This window comes from Vombatus ursinus, unplaced genomic scaffold, assembly GCF_900497805.2.
Source record: "Vombatus ursinus unplaced genomic scaffold, bare-nosed wombat genome assembly UNPS02014810.1, whole genome shotgun sequence".
In the NCBI taxonomy this organism is placed as follows: Eukaryota; Metazoa; Chordata; class Mammalia; order Diprotodontia; family Vombatidae; genus Vombatus; species Vombatus ursinus.
In genome coordinates, this window is record NW_020954588.1 from 253,315 (window position 1) to 276,875 (window position 23,561).

Genomic DNA, 23,561 nt, shown 5'->3' on the forward strand with positions numbered 1-23,561 from the left:
CTCTCTCTCATTACATATTCTTCTGTCCTCGGGACATCTCCCAAGAGAAAGAAAGGCAATGAGAATTTGTGGTACAAGCATGCGGCAATGGGAGAAATGTTTGTCTAGGGGAGCCTGAGTCTCTGGCTGCCTTTTTCTGCCTGGACCTTGTAAGTTGTTTAGATAAGTCAGTTCTGAGAAGAATGAGAATTAGCCCCGCAAAATTGTTTTTACCTTCTCGGAGGAGTATAGTGAGTGTAATGCACCACTTGAGAGGTTTTTTATTTTCTGTACTTATTTGTGCACTTGCATCTTATGGAGTTTCTGTGGTAAAGGAAATAAACTGCTCTCTTTTACCTGATGCCCGTATTGTACATTGAGTATCTTTTCTAGACAGGACCATGTTATCTCCATATAGGAAATACCTAAACATGAATCATACATAAATTTTCCTTTATATATTTCGCTGGAGTTACTTTGGGTGGTAGAGTCAGAGCCAGAGAGTGAAAAGTCTGACCCGATCCATTGGGGTCCAACCCCTTCCCCTTCCTCCCCCCAAGATTAAGGATAGAACCCCTTGGGCCAGAAGCTCTGCAGTTAATCACCAAACCTATACTGAAAGCCTTTCTGTTTTGCTAGGACCCCCTAGAATTTACAATCTGGCTTTGACTCTCCAGGGTCACTCCACATCATGGCGAAGCATAGGAGTAGGACTTAAGAGCCTTTTAATACAAAATTCCTGTATGCAGTGCTGAATCATTTGGGGAAAAAAAGAATCACAGAGACCACTCCATGAATATAGTGAGCATTTAATTAGCACATTTTCTCTTATAGTTAATAGCATTCCCTGGGGGCCACTCAGACTATACTAGACAACTGAATAACACAAGCAACCAATAGCACAAATGGCAATTACACACATATGAGACACACCCACACAGGCAGTTCTGGTATAACACTTGTTTTGTAAATGTGAATTTGTTCCAATGAGACTGATACATTAGGGAACAATTTGAGTCTCATGCACATTTTGCATTTGCTTATGTGGTTCCATCCATGAGAAACACTAAGTGAATGTAGAAAATTATACCCAACTGAACTGAGCCACATAGGAATACACAAAACGTACATATACACACCTTAAACATCTACCAGCTACCTGACTTAACTGCATGTATCATCCTACAAGATTGTTTTTACTAAGTTGTTTTTTTTTTGCATTTGTGAACTTTTCTTGTCAACAACCACCACCACAACCTACTCATTCAATATCCCATATATGTCTAAGCATCCTGGTTCAAAAATGTCAAGCAGTGCCTGCCAAAGGAAAGCTTCAAGTCTTGAGAAGGAGCTTGAAGGAGTAAAGTTTTGAAAGAAAGAGTGAACATGTGATATCTCTCAAGCAACAGGTATAAAGGAATCCACATCAGAGACGATGTTGTAGAAATAAAAGAAATGTCTATGGTGAGAATTGTGCCCTGACCCCATTTTCTCCCTAATCCCTATGGTTTTTGTGTGACTGTGCACAGTGTGGTAGTTTTTAGGAATGCATGTGTTATGTTATAGCAGGATTGGAACTTCAAAAATTGAACATGTCAATCACTCAACAAGCTTTTATTAAGGAAGGACTTAACTATGTACCATGTACTTTGCTAAGCTCCCAGGATACAAAGAAAGGCAAAAATCCTTTCCCTGAACTCAAGGAGTTCACATTCTAATTAGGGGAGATAATTTACTAACAACTATGTATTTAGGATATATTTTTATATATATATACATATGTGTGTATACATACATGTATGTATACACATAAATGTATGTGTATGTGTGTATGTATACACATATATGCTTATCTATAATACACATGTGTATGTATATATACATACATACCTATGGTCTCTAAAAATATAGATAACGTGTATATATGGAGGGGGGGAGGGAGAGAGGGAGAGAGAGAGAGAGAGATGGAAGGTTAAAAACTGGTGGTAGGGATAGGGGAGGGAAACATACCTCCTAAAGAAAGTTGGAATTTGAACTGAGTCATAAAGGAAGCCAGAGAAGACAAGAAGCAGAGAGCTGATGGAGTAGGGCATTACGTTCATTTGGGATTGTCTATGCAAACAAACTGCATCAGAAGTTGGAGTGGGGGCAGCTAGGTGGCGCAGTGGTTAGAGCACCGGCCCTGGATTCAGGAGGACCTGAGTTCAAATCTGCCCTCACACACATAACACTTATTAGCTGCGTGACCTTGGGCAAGTCACTTAACCCCATTGCTTAGCCAAAAAAAAAAAAAAGAAGAAGAAGTTGGAGTGTTACGTGTGATATGTAAACCAGTGCAGCTGCATTGTAGAATGTATGGAAGGGAGTAATGTAAGAACGCTGCCAAGATAGCAAGGGACTAGGTTGTAAAGGGCTCTAAATGCCAAGAAGAAGAGTTTATGTTGGATCCTTGAGGAAATCAGGAACTGCTGAAGATAAAAGGTTGGAATTGGGGTGGAGGAGAAGTAGCACATACCTGTGCTTTGGGAAGATCGCTTTGGCAGATGAGTGGAGGAGGGATTGGAGTAAATAATTACAATTGTCTTTGCCAGCCAAGAGACCGAGAAGTCTAATGAGGTAACAACCTAATCTCTAATCCCTAACAGGCTCACTCAGCAGCCCCTCCCTCACCTGCCCCCAAGCTCTGGCAGGGTAATATAATAGGACCCACAAGCTTGAGCTCTGAGATCAATTTTCTGGCTCCTGCTGTGGTTTTTGACAGCAAATGATTGTTTTGGGGCATTCTCTGCCCCTGCCTTCATGCCACCAATCTGTGACAACAAGAGCAGGACTCAATTCTGTCTCCACCCAACCTCACCCTGGCTAAGGAATAGTGAAGTGGAAGTGGGGCTCTACTACAGTAGTGATTGACCAGAGGATAAAGAATAAAGGGACTGGGGCTGAACATCAGTTTTGGGAGAGAACTACAGTACAAAGCCTGAAGGAAAGGGAGGAGGCTGAGACAGTTTTGAGGGCCCACCCTGGAGATTCACCATAAAAGGGGAAGGAATTAGAATGTGAGCAAAAAAAGACAATTTACCAAATATCTCAGAAGGAAGAAAACTCAATTAAAAACCTTGACCACAAGCAGGTCAACATTGAAGATACTAGTTACAGAAAGAAGGATGGCCTACAAAACATCTGAAAGAATCTAGACTTCTCTGAAAAAAAAAATTGTAAGACAAAGGAAAATGAATCAACACTAGATGAGGCACAGTACTCTGTGAATTCTCAGAAGAGCATGGAACCATAGCAAAATGATCCCAAACAGTTCGAGAGAAATAAAAATCATGAAAACAAAATTTATGGGTCACCCAGCATGAACATGTTGCAGAATAGAAAAACTTGAATCCATGATGGTGAGTGTCTCTAGATAAATAAAATATTTAACAACTAATTGGGAATACGAATACACAGAAATAAAGGACGATCTGGAAAAAGAGAAGCAAGAAGAAATTATATTAAAACAACTCATGATCTGTACAAGCAAAACATGTTGATATTGAAGAAAGGATGCATAGAGACAATTGAAGGATCATAGATCATCCAGAGGAAGATGACAAATAAAAAACCTTGAACACTATAATGCAGGAAATGATACAAGAAAGCTGCCCAGAATATCTGAACACAGAAGACAAAGCACTGAGTGAAAGAAGCCACATATCATCTCTGGCAGGCTGTTGCAACAGTCCAGGCAAGGGGTGACCAGAACTTATAGTAGGGTAGGGATTGTATGAGTGAGGAGAAGGGAATATGGATGAGAGCTGTTGTGAAAGTAGAAATGATAGGATCTGACAAGAGATCAGATAAATAGCGTGAATATAAGGGAGGAGCTAAGGAGCATGGAAAAAAAATGTAGTACGGCTTTGTTCATGTGGCTCCCCATTGTCTAGAGTGCTTGACATCAGTGTTCCCAGGTACAAAGCAACTCTCACCTTCTTCAAAAACCCTTCCCCTATTAATCTAGACTTCCCTGATCTTCCCATTCCCTAAATTCCTACAGCACTTATACCCTGAACCACATGCTTTTGGCACTTTTATAGGATCATAGAGTTTTAGATTCGGAATTAAAGACTGTGAGTTTGAATCCTGTCTTTATTACTTACCACCATGCTGCCTCTTGTTATGATATTGTCCTGCTCACTAATTGTTCTATCTAGTTTTATCTTATTTCCCCAACTAGATCATGCACTCCCCAAGAACAAGGACCACATCTTGTTTCTTTTGCATAAGCATTGGACATATGGTGGGCACCCAGTAGGTCTTTGTTTTTTTACTGAACAGAGTTTTATGTGAATTTCATACAACTTCAGATGAATAAAGTGGGCTTAAGCGAGATATTTCAACTTGGTTAATAAATCTTAAAGGCTTTGCTATGGAGAGCAAGAAAAGGAATCCTGGTTGGGAAAAATGTTCAGTCATCTCTTCTCATTTCTGGTACTCTCTTTGTGTGTGTGTGTGTGTGTGTGTGTGTGTGTGTGTGTGTGTGTGTATACATCTCTTTGCTAGTTTCTTGCAGCTATCAAATGCCCCAAAACAATCATTTGCAAAGTACTTTAAAGAGCTTTGGTTCCTAATATAAACATACATTTCCTGAAGGATAAGCTGAGCTAGGTTTTATTTATTTATTTATTCATTTTAAATAAGACTCAAATAGGCATAAGAAGAAGTTACAAGATCTGTTTGACTAAATGTCACCAGGGTGAAAAGAAGAGTTTGGCATCTCAGAAGAAAGAAAAAATGAGTCACACCGAGCATGTTTCCATCTCTTTCCTTCTCTTCTTCTAGATCATAGGATTTGGATCATAGATACAGAGTTGGAAGGGATGCTGGTGATCACTTCATCCAGTTCAACTCTCTCATCTTACAGGTGAGAAAGAAGTCAGTCAGTGGTAGAACTGGGATTTGAACACAGATTCTCTGACTCCAAGATCCAATTGCTCCTGAGCTGGAAGGAAGCTTAGAAATGACCGAGTCTAATACCCAGTCCTCTCCCTCCACCTCCATGCCCCATCATTTTATAGATAAGAACACTCCTCCAGAGAGGTTGAGGTCACAGAGCTAACAAGGAGCAGAATCAGTATTGGAATCCAGGTTTTCTGACTCCCAAACTGATGCGATCTCTGTTGTGCCACCCTCATGTAATGCATTTTGATATTCAGGCCTTTTTGTCTGTGGTTTGTTGGTTTATGTTTGAATGTGCATGTGTATTATTTGTTGTTGTTCAGTCACTTCATTTGTATTTAACTCTTCATGGCCCCATTTGGGGTTTTCTTGGCAAAGTTACTAGAGTAGTTTGCCATTTTTTTCTCCAGATTGTTTTACAGATAAGGAAACTGAGGCAAACAGGGTTAAGTGACTTGCCCGAGGTCACACAGCTAGTAAGTGTCTGAGGCTAGATTTGAACTCAGGAAGATGAATCTTCCTGACTTTAGGCTTGGCACACCAGCCACTGTACCACCTAGCTGCCCTACATGTGTTTTTTTTTTGTTTGTTTTTTAGTGAGGCAATTAGGGTTAAGTGACTTGCCCAGGGTCACACAGCTAGTAAGTGTCAAGTGTTTGGTCTGAGGCCGGATTTGAATTCAGGTCCTCCTGACTTCAGGGCCGGTGTTCTATCCACTATGCCACTTATAAATTGCTTTTAACACATGTTACCAAACCCATTCCAAAACCCTTTTAAATACTAAGTTCTCCAAGTTCACCTTTGGTCACTTAAATGTCCCTACCCCAAGTCATTAATTGGATTCTCCTCTTTCAATGTCAATGTTAGTACTATGGCATAGCCCCAGATTATGTTTTCAAACCCTTCTCCACAATAAGCCATCCATGCCACATTATTCGCCAAATATGGTGGCACAGTCCAGTAATTTCTGATATTGAGGAGGCTAAGACTGGTGGATTATATGACTCTGGGAGTTGTGAATAGCAGTGGGCTAAAGTCATCTGGGTAACTACACTAAGTTTTGCACCAATGTGGAGAGCCCTCAGAAGCAGGGACAACCAGGTTGCTCAAGGAGAGGTGAACCAGCCCAGGGTAGAAACAGAGCAGGTCAAAGCTTCTCCGGCAATCACTGGTGAGGTCTGGTTCACAAATGACTATTGAACTTTCAGCCTGGGTTAAGATAGGGAGGCCAAATCTCAGAACAAAACAAAAATAAAAAACAAATCACAATGTTCTCAGCAGTCCATTTCAACCACACAATCTACTTTGCTACAGTGTAAGGAATTTTGGTGTGCAAACTACATGGTGGCATGCAATTTGCAGGTACCCAGTTTAGGCTCAGAATTCACCCTTATCTGGCTTAGCATATGTGCCTAATTTTTCTTCTTAGTTCCACACAATGGTTCACCCCCCAGGTCAGTAATTGCTTTCCCTCCAGCTGTGGTCCTTGAAGAAAAATCCTTTATGTATGGTTTCTGGGTAATGCCTTTCCTTCCGACTAGCACCTGACAGTCTAGGCTGGTTGTTCGCACTCCTGAAATCCTCATCTAGAAAACCATCCACAGATGCCGCCACCATTCAGGCACATTGAGATGAAGATTTGTAACAACATGAACAACCAGTTTTCAGAGTTTATTAGGTGCCCCAAGTTATTGCCCTGAAGGTTAGTGGGACTGGTTCCTGGACACAGATGAAAAGCTTCCTGCATGGACCCTAAAGTGATCTCAGTAACCAAGTCTTGTTGCTGGCTGGAGTTTGTCCTCCTACCCCCTCTGCCTTGATGGATTTCAGCTCCAGAAGTCTTGCCTGTCTTCCTAATCCACTGTTAGCCCCGCCCCCAAGCCCTGGCCCCAGTCCCCAGGGTGCTCTTTCCTTAAGCCTTCCTGGTACACAGCAATATCCATGAGTGGCTAATCTTCCGACTTCCCCTTGACAGACTTCTGACCTTACAGATACTTTCCTCTTTTTAAAAGAAGGTTCTTTATTGCCTTATCGCTAGTCGCATTATAGATTCTTGACACTGAAAGGGACCTTGGACATTATTTAGACCATCCATTTAGTTTTATAGATGATACCACTAAGACCAAGAGTGGGTGACTTGTCCAAGGTCATATGGCTAGTTCTCCTGGGAGAGCCTAAATCTGAACTCGTCTTCTGATTCATAGTTCAGAGCTTGTTTCGCTATAAAATATGTGTGTGCATGTGATCCTTCCTCACTCTATATCCCTATATTATTTCACTTAACTGTGTTGGTGGAAGAGTGATAATCTTAAATACCTTTCAAGCAGTTGGCCCAGGTTTGATCCCTGACCAACACAACTGCTTTTTGATGGGCAGCATGGTATGGTGGATAGGACTCTGAATTTGGACTCAGAAGACTTGAGTTCAAAACCTGCTTCAGAAACTTACTAGCTTTGTTATCCTGGGTAAGTGAGTTGAACTCTCTGTGCCTCAGTTTTCTCAACTGTAAAACAAGGGTCTTCTAAGGTCCCTTCCAGCTATAAACCTATGAACTTATCATCCATTTCTCCTCATTCTCTCCAATTTCCCTTTCTCTTTTCCAATTTAACTATAGATACAAACATAAAAACAAAATTGTATTGGCCCTCGAGAAGATTCCATTACTTGGAACAGAATACAGGATGGAAAGAGTTAAAGGTAGTCATGAACATTAAGCTTTCATGGACATTTTCTTAAGTAATGAACATTGAACCTGGGTTGTCTTATCATCCCCAGTAACAAAAGTACAGATGAAAATTTGGAAATATACCCAAAGAGCTATAGAACTGTGCATACCTTGGACCCAGCAATAAAACTACTAGGTTTATACTCCAAAGAGATGAGAAGAAAAAGAACCTGCAGGTGCAAAAAATTTGTATCAGCTCTTTTTGTGGTGGCAAAGAATTGGAAATCCAGGGGATGCTCATCAATCGGGGAGTGGCTGAACAAGTTGCAGCATGATTATTATAGAGTATTATTGTGCTATAAGAAATGATGAGAGAGGGTGGTTTCAGGAAAAAAAAAAGACAAGATCTATGTGAACTTACGCAAAATGAAGTGAGAAAAACCAGGAGATCATTGTGCACGATAAGAGCAATGTTATAATGATGATCAACCATGAAAGATTTGACTACTCTAATCAACACAATGATCCAAGACAATTCCAAAGGACTCGATGAAAAAATGTTCTCCATCTCCAGAGAGAGAACTGGTGAACTCAGTGCAAACTGAAGCATAATTTTCCCAATTTCTTTATTTTTTTTTTGCTTTTTTTGGGGGGGATAATGGCTAATATGGAAATGTTTTGCATGATTTCACATGTATAATTGATATAATTTTGTTTGCCTTCTCAGTGGGTGGGGAAAGGTAGGAGGGAGGGAGAGAATTTAGAACTCAATTAAAAAGAAAAGAACATTAAATAAATAATGATTTAAAAAAAAAGTCAAACAGTGAGCAGGGGAAAAAAAAGAACAGATGACATCCATAAGGTAACTTTTGTCTTGAGCAGAAAGAGCTCCAATATAACATGTGTTGTGTAGGCATAGTTGTGTCAGTGAATGTATGTGTGCTTATGGATGTGCTATTTACCATACGATGAGATTTATAAACTTGAATTAAAAAGTATATGTTACTTACAAAAACTAAGAAAAAACAACAAGAGATCTTCTATTCAAAAACTGCCAAATAAATAAGTAAACCTACCAAGACACACACAGAATCAATAAACATATTTTAAGCATTTACTGTGCACCAGGCATTGTGCTAAGCATTTCGGAAACAAAAAGAATCAAAAGACCATCTGTCCCTGCCCTCAAGGAGCTCACAACCTAATAATCGGTCAGAGAACAAACAAACAAACAAAAAATGTACAAACAAGTTACATACAGGATAAATAGGAAATAATTAATGGGGAAGTCATTAGTAAGTAAGTAAGTAAGAGGAGTTGGGAAGTAAGAGGAGTTGGGAAAGCCTTCCTGTAAAAGATGTGATTTTAGTTGGGACTTACAAGAAGCCAGGGAAGCCAGGAGGCAGAGATGAGGAGGGAGAACATTCCAAGGATGGGGGACAGCCAGGGAAATACCTGAAGCTGAGAGATGAAGTGTCTTGTTCATGGCTCATCAAGGAGACCTGTTTCCCTAGATCAAGGAGTATGTAGTGGGAAGTAAGGTGTAAGAACACTGGAAAGGTAGTAGGGGTCTCAAATAAAATCCCACCTTGTATAGGAAGCCTTCACCAACGCCTCAATTCTAGTACCTTCTCTCTGTTATCGCCTATTTTTATCCTGTTATATAACTCGTTTGTATGTATTTATTTGCATGTTGTCTCCCCTATTAGACTGAAACCTCCTTGAGTGCAGAGACTGTCTTTTGCCTCTTTTTGTATCCACAGCACTTAGCACAGTGCCTGGCACATAGTAGTCACCTAATAAATGTTAATTGATTGATTGATTGATTGATTATGGAGGGCTTTGAATGCCAAAATAATCTTTCCTGAAATAAAGGAAGACAAATAATTAGAAAAATATTCACTGCTTAAGGTCAGTCCATGCCAATATGATAGAAATGATGATACTACTCTTATTGGTAGTAGTTAGGTAGTATGGTGGATAGTGTTCTGAATTTGGAGTTAGGAAAACTAGAATTTGAATCTTTCATCAGACACTGGCTATGAGACTATGGACAACTCACTTAATGGCTTTCAGCCTCAGTTTCCTCATCTGTAAAATGGAGATAATAGTACCCACTTCACAGGGTTGTTGGGGGGATCAAAGGACATGTATATATGTATATATAGAGACACTCATATATACACATACACATATATACACATATATGTATATGTACATACATATGAAGTTCTTTGCAAACTTTAAGATGCTATATAAGTGTGAGCTACTATTAAATTACATGTTTAATGCTAAGTCAATAAGGATAGAGTTAGGGTTAGTTACAAGGGGAAGAACTTTTTTTTTTTGACAAAAACTGGGATAAAACTGGAAGGGAATTTGGCAGAAATCAAAATTAGAATAGCCTCTTACACCCCATACCACAGTAAACTCAAAATGGATAATGAGCTGAATATAAAGAAATCACAGCACAAAAGAAAGCAAACTAGAGGAAAATAGGTACCTTTAAAGACTAAGTTTGGGGCAGAATTTTTAGCCAAACAAGGGATAGATGAAGTAATAAAATAGACAATTTTGATAACATAAAATTTAAAAGCTTTGGACATATAAAATCAATGAAGACAAAATCAGAAAAGAAATAATAGTGGAAAATATTTATGTCAAATATCATCAGTAAAAATCTAATATCCAAAATACTCAGACAATTGACACAGATTTATAACACCAATGCCAGTTTCTCAAAATCAAAGTGGTCGAAGGATATGAAGAACAGTCTTCAAAAAGACTACAAATCCTAAAGGACCACATGACAAATGCTCCAGATCAATAATAGAGAAATGAAAGCTCAAACAACTTTGAAGGTCCACTTTACACCATGCAAAGTAGCAAAGGTGAAAAAAAGATGGGAATAGTCATTGTTGAAGGGATAATTGGGAAACAGGGACACTGATCCACTCTTGGTAGAACTGGAAAGTGGTCCATCACTTCTGAATTTCAATTTGGAATTACTTAAGAAACATAATTATATTTTCCACCCCCCCTTTGACCTTGTAGTCCTACTAATATACTAATATACCCCAAGAAAGTCAAAGGCAGAAAAAAGGGGTCTAATATATGCCAAAATATTCACAGCAATACTGCTTGTGGTAGCAAAGAACTGGAAAAAAAGTGGATGCCCATGGATTACTGAATGGTTGAAAATAGTGGTATGTAAATGTAATATGATATTATTGTACAGTAAGAAATGATGAATAAAAGGAATTTAGAGAAATACGGAAATATCTGAATGAATTGATACAGAGTAAAATTAGGAGAACTAAGAAAACTACACACACATGTGTCCATATATGTGTATGTATATATATACACATATATAGTGACTAGAACAGTGTTAATAAACAAATCACTCAAAGTTTAGTAGTTGAACTCTGAGTAATGGAAAAAAATCCATGGAAATCTTACAAGACAGATGCTGAATGAAACCTCCTCCTTCAGGGAAGACAAGTCAGGGACTACATGGACAGAATATTGCATATGTTACATGACATTATCTCTGATTTGGATTTTTTTGCTTGTTTTCTTTGGCACATGGAAGGGTGCAATCTGGAATGGGCACAAGCAGGAAATGACTGGCTTAAAAACAAAAGACATCAGTAAGCATATTTTACAATGTAAGAAGTGGATCTTTTTTTTTTGGATCGTCTTTTTTAGAATCAAATTTTTCCTACTGAATAAAGTTATCCTAGTGAATCTACTTCTGCGGCTAATACACCCAATTCCTCATTCATACAAGAGTAAAAAAAATTAATGGGAAATTTTGTGAACACAAAATTTCATTCCAAATGAGTGGTTCACAAAAGCATGTTGATTGTCAAACATTTCCATTTACTAAAAAAACAATCACACCAAAGTTCACATCCTCTCTTGTCCAGCGCTTTCCTGTACGGAAGAGTTGTGTTTCACAGCTGATGAGGATCATTCCTACGGTAATGACTTGTTTCCTCTCGCACAGTCAGATGAAATGGTAATAAAGTTCTCCATAATTACTGCAGAGCTTTTATGCTATTGTTAGAAAACATTTTTGCAAGACTTAAGGAGAATTTTAAAAGGGACTGTGTACAGTCCATATTTATTTATATTTAATTTTTTTCTCAATTACACGTAAACAAAAATTTTTAACCTTGTAAAAAATTTTAAATTCCAAATTCTCTCCCTTTTCCTCCTCGCCCTCCTTGAGAAGGCAAGCAATTTAATATAGATTATACATATGTCGTCATGCAAAACATATTTCTATATTAGCCATGTTGCAAAAGAAAACACAGACCAAAAAAAACAAACCAACAACCCAAGAAGACAGAAAATTTTTAAAAAGTCTGCTTCAATCAATGCAGCCAATATTTAACAGAAAAATGCCAATGACAACAAAAGAAGCATGTAGCAAAGATTTTATCAATAAAACAACTACCAGATCGTGAATACACTTAGCTCAATCTCCTACATAGACTTTAATGATGGCTGTGGTAGGGAACCACCATTAATGATGTTCAACATTATCACCCTGAGATCCTAACAGATCTCCCTGTGATGACCTGATTTAAAGCTGGAAAGGACCTTTGAGATCATCTAATCAAAGAATATCAGGGTTGGAAGGACTAACAAAGAACATCTCATTCAAATTCTATCTGAATGCAAATCCCCCAACAGGGTGTCTAACAAATGGTCATCCAGTCTTTGCTTAAAGGCCTCCAAAAAAGGGGAATGCACTGCTTCCTGAAGTAGCCCCTCTAAGCTTTTAGATAGCTCTAATCAGTAAGAAGCTCTTCCTTAGATCATGCCTAAATCGGCCTCTTTTCAACTTTCAACCACCTTTTCCCCCTTAAGCCAAGAATAAAAGTCTATTTCCTTTTCCACATGACAGACCTTCAAATATGTGAAAACAGCTATCATGTCACTGTGGACCCACACCACCTCAAACTCTCCTTCAGGATTAAACATCCTCAGTTCCTTTGACTCATTCTCACACGGCTTGATATCTAAGCTATTCTCTATTCTGCTTTCCCTCCTCTCAACACTCTCTAGTTCATCAATGCCCTTCTTAAATGTGATTCTCAGGACTGAATACATTACTTAGCTAAAGTCTGACCACAGCAGAATAAAATTGGACTCTAACCTCTAAGTTTATGCATCTCTTAATGCTGCCTATGATCATGCTGGCTTTTTTGGCTACTGTACCACAGCATTGACTCACACTAAGTTTCAGGTCACTAAAATCCTCAGGTTTTTTTCAGACAAACTTCTGTTTAATTATGCTTTCCTATCTGGCATATGTGAAGTTGATTTCTTGAAACCAAATGTAATACTTCATATTTGTCCTCATTTAATTACATTTTGTTAAAACCAGCCCAGTATTCTAGACTGTGGGGATTTTGAGGGATTCTGATTCTGTCATTCAATATGTTAGCTATAGCTCCCAACTTTGTATCACCTGCATATTTAATAATTTGTAATCTATGCCATTATGCAAGTTAATGATTAAAAAAAAATGTTAAATAGCAGAAGACTGAACACTTACCACTAGAGGAACTCTATTAAAAAATAGTTCATCAAATTAGCATCAAATCATTAGTTAATTTTCTTTGGGTCCTGACATTCAACTAAATCTAAATCCAACTAACTGCATCATCTTCTTTTCCATATCTCTCCACCTTATCCATGAAGAGCATGGGAGACAATGTCAAATGTTTTGCTAAGATTTAGGTATAGTACCCTCTCTGGGCTACTTCCCCCAACCTCCACTGGTAGTCTGAGTCACCATAGGGTGAATGACTATTTCTTTTGATAGGGTTCTAGGGTTGGGGGTGGATTTCTAATACTATCACTAATGCGCCCCCATCTAGTATGCTCCCTATTGATTATTAGTCAAAATTAATTAGCTTTGAGAAAGGGAGGTTTACTATAGTGATAAGTAAGAATAGTGGTACAAAACACCCCCTAAAAGTCTGAGACTTTCTTTCCTAAAAGTACAGAGTCTATGAGGAAGTAGGTTCAAGATTAGAAAGTATATATAGCCTAAATCAGATTGTGCGCTGTCTTGGGGAGGGAGAGGGAGAAAAATTTAAAACCCAAAAACTCATGGAAGTGATTGTTGATAATTCAAAATAAATTAATTTTAAAAAAAGATTAGAAAGCATATATGACAAAGGGATAACTCACAGCTCCTCATTGGATACAAGCCCATTTCTCCCTTTGTGGAGAGTTCCTCTTTGGTTGTATAGCTCTCTGCTGAATTCCAAGAGTTGGTGTCCTTGTAGAGTTCTGAAGCTGTGTTTCTTAAAAGTTCACCAGTCCTTGCTCTGGTGGGGATGGCTTGGAAAGGTTGAGATTTTCCATCACCTCTCCTCCAGATAATTCCTTCTAAGGAGCTTGGCTAGAGCTGCTCCACCATTAGACTGACCTGCTGTTGGAATGCCAGAATGCTATATTGGTTTGATGTTTTGTCTAAGCCCATAGAAAGTGCCTTATTCTATTCACCAACCACCACTAGACATTTCCTGTGTGGCATCATCTGCTTTCATTCAATTTGTACCTGGTTCACACCTTTTATGAATTCAACAGATGTATCTAGGAATTGTGTATGCATAATTTATACCTTTAAGTATTTGATGATTCTACCACTCAATCAAAAAGGCATTCTAACCCAATAAACTAGCAGGGTGAAGGTGTGTAGCATTTTGTTAGCTACATTAGCTGGGGTGGAAGGGTGCTGAATGCCCCTCTAACATAGGTAAACTAAAACTTGACAAAAATAGTAAATGTCATTTATTTAGCATGTTTTTGATAGTTATGTTAGATCTTGTGATTACAACTTAACTGTCTACTTAGTCTCCAAATATCTATTCAAGAATATATTCTGGAATGTTGCCTGGAGTCCAAATCAAGTTCTCTGATGTATAATTTGCAGGCTCCATTCTCAGCTCTTTTTAAAATTGGGATATTTGCTCTTTTCCATCTTCTCCTGTTCTCCACAATCTTTTAATACACAGCTCTGGTTAAATAATATCTAGAGTTTGGAGTTCTGGGAGCCACATTTAGGAAGGGAGATCATTGATAAGTTGGAGAGAGTCCAGAAGAGGGTAGTAAGTACGGTGAAGGAACTCATGATCACACAATGTAAGGATCCACTGAAAGAATTAAGGATGTTCAGCTTTAGTGGATAGTGAGATGACCTCAGAATCTGGAAGATCTGTGTTCCAATTCTGCCTCTGATACGTATTAGCTGTGTGACTGTAAGCAAATCACTTAATCTCTCATTTCCTCCCAACAGCTCTCTAAGACCTTAAATTGCAGAAGACTTGTCAATCTGACCACTGGTTCTCCTTTCAGCTCAGTACTCATAGCCAGGTCCTGTGAAGAAAGGGCCAGTTATCTCCGTCAACTATCAACCAGTTGTCACCCAGAGGATAGGGAAGCCAGCCTAGTTGAAGCAGCAAGGCCACTGCTTTGACCACCATCTTTTCTCAGACCCCATTGGAGACAGCCCAGGATCCCTGAACCCAAGAGCCTTTGGAATAGCAATGCTTTCAACTCAATGTCCATAGCTATCATCCTGGAAAGCAACCCCTATAGAGATGTAGCCTGACAATTGGTCCTGTGGATGCTACAGCCACATCTATTGAAAACCCCAAAAAGAAAGCTCTTGCTACCAAAGTCCTTGGCATTGTCAAATGGGTCAATATCAGAAACATGCTTTTATCAGTGGAAATGACATTAAAAAGAGACATTACCACCTGTTTTGGTGCAGCATCCTAAGTACCATAGGACTTCTCCATTTGCTTCTCAGCTAAAACCTTCCATATGTATTCTCTCTCCAGTTAGAAAGTGAGTTCCTTGAGAGAAAGAACTACCTGATTTTTTTTGTATCCCCAGTGCTTAGCACAATTAAATGCTTAATAAATGCTTTATTCATTCATTCATTCATTTGCATTGGCAGAGAGAATTTCCTTACTAAGAGTTCTCTTACCTGAAGTTCCTTATGTCAATGGAATCATAGCTTGGGACCAAAATATCATATGGAAGAAGGGTTATGTTTGTTTTATTTGACCCCAAAGCCAGAAATAGTGGCCAGAGGTGGAAGTTGAAAAAAGGTAAATTGAGTCATGATGTAAGAGAGCTTCCTAACAATCTGATCTACTCAAAAATCCAGTGGGTTGCCAGGGGCACGCTTGGAAGACTCCTCCTAGAAGTCTTCCAACAGAGGCTGGATGATGAGTTGCCATGATAATTTTTGTTCAGTTATGGTTCATTTTGACCCTGAGGTTCTGTCATTTCATGACAAGAAAACCCAAGTAACCAGAACTTGGGGTTCCCTAACCATTCTGGTTAAATAAGGCTTTAATTTGTTTTCTTCACTATAAATCTATGTCATGTATCATTCTATGGATATGGTTTTATGAGGAAGGAAGAGTTCTCCAGCTGAATCAAGGCTGAAAAAAAGGAGAGGTGATTCGAAACAGAAACACAGGAGATCAGGAGGGAAAACCAGGAGTGTAATATGTGGCTGTATTTTACCAGATATAGGCATACACAAGTAAGCTTTCCAAAGAAAAGTTTTAATTTAAACCTTCAATCTTATCAGGTTTTTTGTTTGTTTGGTTGATTTTTTGCCTTATGCTGAGCTGAATTACCATATGACTGGAAAATCCCATAAATACGCCAACATGTCAGTGTTTTGTCAGAGTTTCATTACCATCACAAGCTAATTATTTTTAGAAGCAGAAGGATCATAACTATAGGATTATTGAAATAGCCATAGCTCACATAAACACCATGAAATATGATTTCCTAAAGCCCTTACTTTCAAAATTTTTTCCCTAGCAACAATGAATAGTATTACAAAAAGAAAAATTACTAATGAAGCTGGCAGGTATGTCAATTTGTTAGATGACAGAATTGGAATCCAAAAATTTCTTGGATAGGGTGGATTAATGAATCAAAACTAACAGGAAGAAATTTTAGTGATAAAGATAAAGTCCTTGCTTAGGTTCAAAAAACGAATGGCAAAAATAAGGTGGGGGATATTCACGTGGCTTGACAGGAATTCACATGGAAAGTATTTAAATTTTTAGTAGCTTGTCTCAACATGAGACATAGAATATATATCTATATCTATAACTATCTATCTTTCTATCTATCTGTCTATCTATCTATCTATCTATCTATCTATCTATCTATCTATCTATCAAAACATAGTTGCCAAAACATAAGTAAATATCATCTTAGGTATCTTAAATTAAAGTACACAGAGTAAACTGTTCCACTGCACTCCACACTGGACAGCTCACATTTGGAATGCCATGCTTGATTCTGGGCCCTCCATTTTAAGAGGGACCTTCACAACTGGAGCCTATCCAGGGAAAGCAAGCAGGATGGTAATGGATGTGGAAATCATGTCATATATGGAATGTCAAAAGCACCTGGGGATATTTAGCCTGAGAAGAAAAGATTTACAAGGGAATATAAGCATTTCAAATATCTGAAGGGTTGTCATGTGGAAAAAAAGACTTATTTTATAGGTTTCCAGAGGGCAGAAGGAGGATCATGGGAGAAAGTGGAAAAGTTTCAAGAAAGCAGATTTTGGCTCAGTGTTGTTGTTGTTTGTAATTTTAAAAGAATGGGCTGCCTTCTGAGGTAGTAAGTTCCTTTTCAATGAAATTGTTTGAACTGAGGCTGGCTGGCCACTTAGTAGGAACATTTGACAGGTAATTCCTGTATTGGTTGGGAGATTAAACTGGATAACCTCTAAATTCCCTCTCAATTCTTTGGTTCTATGACCTTAAGTCAAAAGATAAATAATTTTCTTCCTTGTTCTTCATGCCATTAATACATAAGTTTGAAGATATTTATAAATTGGAAAGCAATGTTTTTATTGGAAAATAAGATATCAGTTTGAATTTATTTTCCATTAACCCAATCCTTATTTTCTTTTCTATTTGCCTCTTCAATCCTACTAAAACACTTGACCATGTGTTTTTTTTACAATTGTCTACCTAACCCCTTAATTCAGCAACTAGCACTTCTCATTTCTCAGCACTATTCAAATGTCTACTATGTGACCTTGAGTTTAATCTCTTAACACCTCAGAAGTCACTTAACTTCTCTATGCCTCAATTTCCTTATCTGTAAAAGTGAGGGAGTTGAATTGGATTGCTTCTAAGGTCCCTTGCAGTTGTAAATCTATGATCCTAAGTTCTTCTATCTCTTCATTCTAGAACATTACTTATGCTGTGCACCTCACCTAGAACACTCATTTCCCTTCTCCTTTCTTTCCCTTTCCCCCACATTCAAAACTCAGCTTCAGCCTCTCCTCTTGCACCAAATTTTTTCCAAGTATATTTCACTTGGGCTCAGTCATAACAGTACATTCCTTGCTAACCTTCTTTACTATTAGGCACTTCTATGTATTACCCAAGAATCGTTATAGCTGGTTCAGTACCATGTATGTTTTTATCATTGGACTTTATACACTGGAATTCATTATAGCACTACTCACCCTGGAGGACTAGGTAAAAGTCAAGCCAACAGTTTTAGTTACCTACACACTGAAAAGACTCTTTTATAAAGTGGATTCACTTAAGAAGTGATTCCACAATGAAGAAAGACTAGAGTATTGTAGCAACGACTCTTGTATATGTACATATTTAGTTTTATTCCATTTTTTGCTTGAACTGAAAGGTCTTTGAGGATGGCAACTATATCTTCCAGTTAATATTTCATTTTCTACTGTGTTTATAGTAATATAAAGTTCTGTACTCAGTAATAGTTAATAAATGAATAGCAAGGCAAATAATGATAAAATGGGCTTGGCAACAAGATGTTAGCACTTTCAAGTGGAAAGGGTGGGAGTTATCGTGTGGAATCTTAGGTGCTTGATTAGAATCCTAGCTCTGCTCTTTCTGTCTGTGTGACCTCAAGCAAATCACTTCACCTCCATAGTCATCAGCTTCCAGATTCACAATCTGGGCTATGGCAGTAATGAGATTTGTGTCAAATGAATTTACAAAAGAGAAATGTATGTACATGTGGGGGATCTTCCTCAACCTATATTTCCTATGATGTGAATGTTAAAAATCATATACATTTTCCTCTTTGGCTAGTCTTTCAACTGTTTCTCCATTTAGAGTTTTCCAAATTCTTCCATTGGTTCAATAATTGCCAGGATTATTTCAATATTACAGGTGTAATCTACAGTTTTAGATGTCTATCTTTGGGCCTTCACCCTGAAACAGAGTAGCATTCCTTTGTATTTTCTTTAGAATTTGATCATGCTCTGACATTTCCTTGCTACTAAATTCTTTTACTCTCTTTCTTATTAATTAATGTATAGATTCAGAACATCATACTTCTTTGCCTCTTCCACATTTTCATTTCTGCCATGGCTATACTGTAGGAAATTCTTTTTAGGGTATATTTTTCTGGCCACTTCCCATAAAAGTTAATTTCCTAAAGAAAGAGTAAATAAATAAAACTTTAAAATCATTTCTCATGCAGTCTCTTCAATAGATTAAAATAAAAACATTTACAGAGCAAGCACCAAAATGTAGCCTTTATTTTTTTTTAAAGTATTGGGTATTTGTCTTAATTGTTTGTTTTTAGTAAAAAAACCGTTAGCTTCTGAGTACTCTTTACACTCGGGTTTCTTAAAATTTCTTCCCTTTGTGGTCTAGTCTTGGAACTTGCCAAATGGTTACTCTCCTAACATTCTGGTCTTTTATTTTAAATGGTGCTCAGTAACACAAGCTCTCCCTTATAATAAATAAGGGCAGTCAAGCAAAACAAATCTATATTTTGGCCCTATCTAAACATGAGCGACTCATTTTGCATCTCTAGTCCATCATCTTTCTGCCCAGGGACAGGAGGCCATTTTTTTTTATCAGTCTTCTGAAGCCATGATTGGTCAGCTCATGAGTCCCGAAGTCTTTAGAAACTAGGTTTTTTTTTTCTGTTCATTTTAAAACTGGAAGAAATCAGAACCTATAATTTAATTTAATTTTAATTATCTTTCTTTTGGGGGAGAAGAAATCATATACCTGGGTTCATAATCAAAGACTGATAGCCAACACATGAAAGAACAGTTGAAACCTCTTGGAAATTCAGTAGGGAGCAAAAAAATTATCATTTCAAAAGTTTTTTTTGTAAGTGAAAGGAAAAATTTCTTAAATACTCAGAGAATGGAGATGAATAAAAAGCAAAGTTGCCAGTTCCCATGGTTACTTTGTGCCATTATTTGAGCTAGTGATTCAAACAAGGTTCTGGTCTCTGTCCTTTAGTGACCAGATCAATTCACTATTATTTCAGGAGGAAGCGGGGAAAAGTAAATGTCCAATTACAAAAAGTTTCTCATAAAGATAACAGGGGATGCGTTTAAAGGAACGAAGTCTACCGCTTATGCTAACAAATCTTGGTGGTGTGCGTTTGCAGGGTAGACTTGTGGAAGAAAACACTGACACCTTTAAAGAGAAAAAGAGTCAGAATAACCAATAGGCACCGTGAGCAGTAGTCTTGCCCGAGACAGCATTGACTTTAGAGTCTGAGGCTCTGGGCTGGAATCCCCTGCTCAGCCACCTGAGTGACCTTAGGCACATCTCCTCGACTCTCTGGGCTTCAGTTTCCTCATCCATAAAGTGAGGGATTTGAAGGAGATGACATCTAAGGTCCTTTGCAGACTGGAGTCTAATGAAAGTGAAGCGCCTATATAGGGAAAGACTGGAGAAAAGATAAGAGAGGCAGGCAAAGGAGACAGATGCCCAGAGAGCCCCAGCGAGTTATAACTGCAAAGAAAGGTGCGTCCCTATGCCCGTTTGGCAAGACAGGGCAAGGCGCCTTCCCTACTCCAGAAGCAAAGACCCCGGATCTGCTGGCCAAACGCACCTTGAGCCCACTGGGAAGCAACTTTGGACACGCAGCATCTCCCTCGGCTGGAGCTGGTAGCGCTTTGGAATTCTTCGAAAGGACGAACTTTCCAAGATAATGCTGGACCAACTCGGAGCCAGGAACGAAGCCCGGGCTTCTCTGCCAGTGATGACGGCACGGACCTGCTGCCAAAGCAGCTTCTTTGGCTGGCTTAGCCTTGCGCAGAGCTCCGAAGGGACTCAAGGTTTCGTAGGCGCCGGGACTTGGGGGCTTGTGGGGCTCAGGGCCAGCTTGGGAACCCAGCTCTGTCTGTCTGGGGTCTGGAGAACGAGCCCCCGCCTGTGGTTCTATTCACACTTATGCACGCATTTTACTGCCCAAAGGGTAGAAGACAGAGCGCAGGTCGCGAAGCCCCGAAGCGCTGACCGCTCCACCCCGCTGCAGCCACTCGCATCCTGGCCTCAGGGGCTCTGTTGGGTTTCCACCCACAGCGCCTGAAGCTCCTCCCTCTTCCGAACAGCGCCGCCCAGACCTCGGCCAGGAACTGGACAGCAGCTCACGTCCTTCTGCCAGACCCAGAGAGGGCCGGGGCAGCCACAAGAGCGCAGATCTCTTACTGGCTTACTGGCTTCACCACTTCCAACCCCCTCGGTGGATCAAGGTCATCTGGGGCAGTGCAACCCCTTTCTCTACTGCCCTGGATTGAGCTGGAGGCTGTCTGCTCAGACACCTGAGCTGCCCACTGTGCTGATCTTTGAAACTTGGGGGTTGGGATGGAAAAAGTATGGGCTCACTCATTATACTGGTTACCCACGGGTCCTCACCAATTCAGGGATTTTGAAAGGAGGTAAAAATAGTTCTGGATAGTTGGCATTGTAGGGACTGCATAACAAGTCCAAAGGTGGTAGTTCAAGTTTTACTCTCATTTTTACAGATGTGGAAACTGAGGCTGAAAAAGCTAAAGAGAACACAAAACCAGTTTTTGAAGGAGGGCAGTCTGCGTTCAAATCTGGAAATTTCCCGAAATTTTCATTTTTCCTCTACACCAACTGCCTCCATAGGTGGGAAAAGGATGGAATTTAGAGGCTTCCCTATTTCCATGTTTTTTTCCTTGCTCTCCTTTCTCTATATATAAAATGATCAACATTATTTTTCCACATAACCTTCCTCCCTCTACAAAAATGTCCCAAACTGGGAAACCTGTATGTTGTGTGAAGATTGCTGAACTCTTATGTCAAAAGCTCTGAGAATTCAGGGCTTCTGCATGTTTCCCCACCCATAAAGGGAGGATTGCTTCCCTTACCTGTCTTACAGGGCTGTTGTAGGAATTAAACAATAATCACTTGAAAAAAGAAGCCCTTTATAAACTATGTAAAGCACTATAAAAACCATGGTGCTAATTTCCTTTAGTCACATCACTTACCTGGTGAATACTTTTTCAGTGGCTTCCCACTGCCTACAGGATAAGGTCCAAACTTCTTGGCCAGCAAATTAAGGCTAAAAATAATCTGACAATTGTCTAGCCTTATTATTACTCCTATACAGAATCCTCTAATGAGATGGGTAACTTTTCCCTATTTCTGAACCTCCTTGTGTTTGTACTTATCTCAACATAGGGAATATTTGTGCCCTACCTGTGCTAAAGCATTCAGAGCTTGCGTTGGTTTAATCAGCCACAGTCCCAACACACTATACCTTGACTCCAACATAGTGATGTCATTTTGGTCCTATTCCAGAACGAAGGACAACAACCTTCTATCCTTCTATCTAAATGTTACTCATTTATCCTTCAATGTATAGCTTCCTGAAAGCCCACTTCTGGCATGATATAATTACTGCCCTTGATTTCTTCCTCTTCAGAGCTTCTATAGTATTTTGCAATCCCTGACCCTCGTTTTGACACAATCATACACTGTACTCAGGTTAGAATCAGGTGGTATTCCCAAAGGTCCTTTGGAATACCTTCCCTGGGCAATTCAGAGAAATCCATTTGGCCAGTAATATAAAGAATGTATAGCCTAAATTCTGGGTTCCCAAAGCAGGGGGCCATAAAGGATAGGAATCAAACAGTCCCAGGTCTATCATCTTTGATTCTTGTCATGGCTCTGCTTCAGACTTTCTGGACTTTGCCACAATACCCCCATATAAGTACTTCTCCTTTTCCCACCCACTCCCCATTTTCCAGCTTCCTTTTATGTGCCGTCTTCCCCATTAGGATGTAATCTCCTGTAGGGTAGGAACTGACCTTCCTTTTGCTTGTGTAGTGAGGTTGTCCCCTACAAGCAGCATGGAGGTGTCACATTGTGGCTCAAGGGAGGCAAAATGGACGTCTGTAGACAATTCTCCCCATCCTCCACTCCCCTCTCTTCAAGGGAGGGTTTACTTCCTGCTGAGAGGGAAAGCAGGAGGTTGGGGCCAAAAGTTTAACTCTCTGCTTTCCTAATAGAGAGGGAGCACTTGAAGAGATATCTTTATGCTCTCTTAAATATTATTTGTCTAAGAGATACACTTTTCAGGATCAGGCTAAACTTCTGAGAATTATTGATTAATGAGGGAAACAGCACTCCAACCTTTATATCCAAGACTTGTCTTGAGGAATAACAAAACAGAAAGTGAAGAAACTGTATGTAGGAGAATATATACCAGACAATACAGAATGAAGAAGCTCTCCCTTTGGGATTGAGGTAACAGCCTGAGAGAGAGAGAGACACAGAGAGAGAGAGACAGAGAGAGAGAGAGAGAGAGAGAGAGAGAGAGAGAGAGAGAGAGAGAGTCCCAGATCTCAGCCAAGGGGAAAGTCCCGTCCCTGAAATCTGTAGTTTAGCAATCCAGGGATAGGGACATGATGGAGACTGTTGGCTTCTTTCATGTCGGTTTCTTCCCAGAGGCTTTTCCCTTCAGCGATCTGAACAGCTATCATCATCTTCCATCATCTCTCTTGAAGTTCAAGACCAGAAGCACCTGAAGTGACTACAGAGACTGAAGAGTCTCAGAGAGCCTGCCAATCTTCTCTCCTGTCTGTTCTTCTCTGCCTCACACAGGTGCAGGGCATTGATCTCCACCA

At 39.3% G+C, this 23,561-nt stretch overlaps 1 protein-coding gene across 3 annotated transcripts in view; it reads right to left on the reverse strand.

Moving 5' to 3' along the window:
• The window catches only part of FAM124B (family with sequence similarity 124 member B), a 49,072-nt gene extending 26,265 nt beyond the window's left edge, over positions 1-22,807 (reverse strand). Inside the window, exon 1 of one of the 3 annotated variants that reach the window (XM_027876130.1) lies at positions 22,743-22,807. The gene's annotated coding sequence lies outside the window, so the exon portion shown is untranslated. Of the gene's footprint in view, positions 1-20,515; positions 20,586-22,742 lie in introns of those variants that run through there. The other 2 variants (XM_027876129.1, XM_027876128.1) reach the window with 2 other exon arrangements.
• Positions 22,808-23,561: the final 754 nt, after the last annotated feature.